Here is a 5,564-nt window from a genome sequence, read left to right as displayed (position 1 = left end):
GAAGAGGGAGCCTGGAGAGCAGTTCCCACAGGTAAGTGGGGGGCAGGGAGGAGGGAATTGAGGCCCCTGCAGAGGGAGGGAGGGAGGGAGTTGGGCAGGGCTGGGGGGCTTGGGACCTGCAGCCAGAATGCGTGGCCTCAGGACCCCAGCAGGTTGTGGCACCAGGCTTCAGGCAGCTTGGTGGGGTGTGGGGCTGCTCCCCATCACTCTGCACACTCCTGGGAGGGACAGGGGGAAACATGCCCCCAAGATCTGTGTGCATGGTAGGGGCAGGTGTGGGCTGCCCACTGCAAGCTCAGGCTGCCCTGCTGCCCTTTCCTAGGGCCTCCATGACCCAGTGGGTGGGATGAGGTGCAGCAGGGCAGAGCGAGGCCAAATGGGGAATCTCCTTGCCATAGTGAGTGCCACACTGCCCTGGTGAGGCAGTAGTGGGGGTGGCAGTACAGAGTTGTGCCCCTCATTGCTCTGATGTGGGCAGGTAGCATGTTGCCAGGGCAGTGCAGAGCTTGCATTGGCAAGAATGAGCTTTCCCACCTGGCCCCGCTCTGCTCTGCTGCACCAGGTCCCACCCTCTGGGATGCAGAGGCTGCAAGGGAGGTCAGGAGGGTGTGGAGCCTAAACCGACAGCAGGCAGCCTGCCCCTGCCCCTTCCATGGGCTCTGGCCATGCTGCCTGTGGGGGAGGGGGAACCAGACTCCATGCTGCACTTCATTCCAGCAGCTGCTGCCTCCAGCAGGTGGCAGCAGGGGCTTAGGTGCTGCCGGGGGGGGCGCGCAGGGGGCTGCATGCAGGTCTGGGTCCCTGGCCCCATAGCCCTGGCAGCTGGGGGCCCCCTCTGGTACAGCTGGCAGGCAAAGGGGGCTGTGAGTGGGTGGCAGGGGGCACCAGCAGGGCTGGGGAGCTGTGATGGAGGGGTTGAGGGAGACCAGCAGGGCTGGGGGGCTGTGGCTTGGGAGTGAGGGCCATGGACCTTCATTCTATGATCTAAGAGAGTAGAGAGAGCTATGATTTTTCCATGATAAAAAAAACAACTAAAAAACCCAAAATCAAATGCCAAAATGTATAGGTATTTAGAATTTATTTTATTATAGTGATTGAGGTACCGGTAGGCTTCCAAATTGCTTTAAGACTATAAATATATCAATAAAACGTTGTGTTCAACTGATACTTTATAACTTTATACGTGTATATATATGTGTGTGTGTGTGTGTATCTGTGTGTGTATGTATCTGTGTGTGTGCATATATATTATACACACACATATATAATGACTTTCATTTTAATAATGGATTTTGGGTTATCAGAGAATTTTTACCAGAGAACTTGCTATTTTTTATCAAGGAAAACTAGGATCCCTGCTGATTACCTACCCATCAGCCCTCTTGTCTCTGCAAGTTTGTATACACAGAATCAAGCCCTTATCTCTCTCTAAAAGTGCAAAGTTTCAAGAAGTTAAACAACAAGAATGCACTTTTTGTAAAAAAACAGTGATTTAATCGAGGCTTACTGACCAGTGATTTAGATCAGGATTTAAATCAACTTAATTAAAATCAAACCTACCCTGGCACGAAGTAACCTTTAGTATTGTTATTTTCAATCTCTCAAGTGTTTCACTTTGCAACCTTAGTATTCTTTAAATGTTGGCATGGGCAGTTGGTACAATATATATTCTATTCATTATATTAGGGAAGATATTAATGATGCCATACTGCCCAAACTTAAAAAAGAAAATAAAGCAAAAATAAGAACACAGACTCAGTGTACCAATAGCAATTTGTTTTCCTCCTCATCTTATTGCAAAAAGTAGAGAAATGTATATGTGAAGGAAGACAGTGTAGAATAATAAATGAGGCTAAAGAAATGCAGCTAGCAATATGTTAAGCATTATATAAATAAGAATCATACTATGTTTATAACAAGGCCTTAGGCACAATCCTTTATCAAGCTACTGGCAGGGCTGTTACTTGGAAGTCTCAGATTCTATAGGACCTACATCAGGACTAATATGTACAATTAATGAACAAGTGGTTAGCACTTTAAAAAAATAATGTTTAATAAAATTATTTTTATGCAATTTTCCTCCTCTCGGCACAAGATCATCCTCTGAAGATCAACTGAAGAGAAGAAGAACAATGCATTCAGTTCTCTTGACTCACTTGGCTGCACTAAGATTTAACAAAAGCAAACCAATGATACAAAAATAATACATTCTCATCAGAGTCAGAAAACTGTAACAAGGATTTTAGTGGATGCCATACAGAACCTAAAATAGGCTTCCACATTTCAACCCAACAATTAGAGCATATGCAGCTCAATGTGACTTACAGTATACAAGATATAATTTAGACATTTCATCCAGGCTCTTTGGAAGGAGCTACTATTTGTGAGACCAATGCAGATATGAATAGCAGTGTGTTGGCAAAAGTGCATTCAGAAATGCCATTTTTGGAGTGTTGAGGTTATAAGAGTTTTGCCAAGGAAAAAGTTTTAAATGTGAGGATATAATAAGTGGGTAATAAAAGACTTCAAGGTGTAAAAGATGAGATCTTTTTTAAAATTCACATTATAATAAAGCATTTCACCTAGTGGTGACATTTGAAAAATATGAGATGAATGTATTTCTTGCTATTTAGGAATTTGCCACTGGAAAAATTTTAGAAGCTGCATTAATAATAACGAATGTTATTTTCATAGTAGCCCCTGTGAGATGAGCAGGTATAATTTTATCCCTGCCTTACACATGCACAGAGAGATTAGTATCAACGAACGTAGAGTGCCTAGCTTGAGATGCCCAAGATGGGAGCTAGTCAAAAATCTAGGATTTCTGTTTTCTGAGAAATCCCAGTTCTGAAAAAAAAAATGTTTTCTTGGTCAGCAATAGTAGATTTTGCAAATTTTAATGCGGAATGAAAGAACTTTGGAGCTCAGGAGCCATGACTTGAGGCTGTATGGCAGCTACGTGTCTGGGAAATCCTGAGAAGCCTCAACCTGAGTGGGAGTTGTTAGGGCTTCAAGGCCTGCACCTCAGTATCAGGAGACAGGCTCCGGTTCAAGTGGAGGCTTCCAGATTCTCAGATCCATATTAGAAAACCTAGAGTAAAACCTGCCCCTCAAGGGCTACTAGGATCCCTGGTGAAGAGTTAAGAACTAAGACCTGTCCCCTGATTAAAGTCGGGGTTTTCAGGATTTTCTGGCTCCCAGGTTCCCAGGAGGGAGCCTGAATATCCTGAGAGCTGGAACATGAACCAGGATTCCCAGAGCTTGAAGGCTTATTGTTGTGGAGCCAGCTGATTCTTTAGGGCCTCTAGCCCCTGGTTCCACAACAGGGAGCCTGAAAGCCCTGGGTGCTGGTTCCAAGGCAGTGCGCTTGTGGGGATATCCTAGCACTTGTGCATCTTAGTCCAGACAAGCTGACAGGAAACAAAGCACATTTCTGTCCCTGCCAATGTTCCTGCAGAAGATGGTGAAATCAGCACATATCCACAGAATATTGCAGTTTCAATCCACATTTTTCAAAGAAAATTCCAATCAGCTCTGCTGCAGTCCTGATTTTGCTGAGTACTTACCCTGATGTAGTACTTTAAAGTGGATATAGAACTAATTACAATTTCAGTAACTGATGTGTTCAAAAGGTGAAGTTACATATTGCACCTAGACCATATTAAGGACACTTAAATGGTGAACAGCTGCATGTTAAGGCATTTAAACACATGCTAAGTGCCCTCTGAGTGTCTCAAAGTTATGCTACTTCAGGCAGGGGTTAATTTGGCCATGCTACCTAGCTGATGTTAGGGTAACTTCAGTCTGCTCCACAGAGATCAAATGAGCAATTTGCAGTCCTCCCACATCCCAAGATGCACCACTCCCAACCCCCCCACCCCCACCCAGAACAGGGATAGAGCCCAGGTATCCTGGTTCCTAACTACCCTGCTTGCCAGCCCTTTGGGCTAGGGACAGACATTACACACAAACCGGTTTAAGTGGTCAGAAACTGGTTTAAACCTGTAACAGAACAGATGTTCAGTGCACATAAACCAGTTTGAAAATGGCTGAAACTGGTTTGACAAAAACCTGGTTGGATGTAGTATCAGACTTAACTGATTTGGCTCAAACCGGTTTATGCAATGTCTGTCCTAGACCTCTTGCTGGTTTAAAATATATCAGACTCCTCCAGCATCCTGGCATGCTCTCTGGGCTGGGCGGAGCTCCTTGCTCCACAGCAGGGCTGGCCCTTTCCCCCTGCTCCCTAGCTGCAGGCTGCTCCCTCCATCAGCACCACTCTCTGCTAAGCAAAAATTCCCTCCTCTCTGCCTTGTTGAGAGGTATCTGTGTATTAGCTAGCAGATCACATGCTGGCTACGGTCTTTGTCACAGTGCTGTGACAAAGGCAGAATCAACAGGTAGCTGGTAATGTCCTTCTGTTGTTTTCTTAATGGGGTGATAAACACTGTTATCAATTCCCTGCTGGACTAATCACAGTATCCTGCCTGGGCCTGACTAAACTCCCCCACCACACCCCACCTCAGCTCAGTGCTGTGGAAGGAAGGGAGGGCTATGGTAGCACCCCCCAGCTTGTAGCCTGAGCCACTGCAGGCATGAGCCTGCATTTCTGGGATGTCTGTACAGTTACAAAGTAATTTAGCCTAGCCAGGTTAAACTAACCTGCAAAGATTGAATCAATTCGGGCTCAGGCTTTCTGAATGTTGCTATTGAGACAGGCAGCCAGAAAATGGGGAGTGCACAATTACTGACCACTTGTGTAAAGTTTCATGTAGGAAAGTAGATGTAGTAGAAGAATAAATCCAGTTACTAGAGCAGCATTCAACTGCCTGAACCATGAAATCATCCTTTCTCCATCTGTGATCATCTGTAGATTCATAGATTGTAGAGTCGGAAGGAACCACAATGAATCATCGTGTCTGACCCCCTGCCCCTGGCAGGAAAGAGGACCGAGGTCAGATGACCCCAGCCAGGTGACTATCTAGCCTCCTCTTGAAGACCTCCAAACTAGGTGATAACACCACCTCTCTTGGAAGCCCATTCCAGATCCTGGCCACCCTTACTGTGAAAAATTTCTTCCTAATATCTAACCTAAATCCCCTCTCAACTAGCTTACACCCGTTATTCCTAGCCACTCCCTGGGGCACCTTAGTAAGCAGCGCTTCCCCTATTCCCTGTTGGCCTCCCCTAATAAATTTATAGGCAGCCACAAGATCTCCCCTCAGCCGTCTCTGGTGAAGGCTGAAGAGATTCAGCTCTCTCAACCTCCCCCCATAGGGTCTATCACAAAGGCCACTAATCATGCGAGTGGCCCTCCTCTGGACCCTCTCCAGATTCCCCGCGTCCCTCTTGAAGTGCAGCACCCAAAACTGGACACAGTACTCCAACTGCAGCCTGACCAGTGCCGCATAGAGGGGGAGCATCACCTCCCTTGTTCTATTAGTCATTCATCTGGTAATGCACGACAAGGTATGATTGGCCTTGTTGATGGCCTCGTTACACTGCCGGCTCATGTTCATCTTGGAGTCAGTTATGACTCCAAGATCCCTCTCTGCCTCCGAGCT

Source organism: Alligator sinensis, unplaced genomic scaffold, assembly GCF_000455745.1.
Source record: "Alligator sinensis unplaced genomic scaffold, ASM45574v1 scaffold173_3, whole genome shotgun sequence".
NCBI classification, from domain to species: Eukaryota; Metazoa; Chordata; order Crocodylia; family Alligatoridae; genus Alligator; species Alligator sinensis.
Note: the sequence above shows the minus strand (reverse complement) of the source record.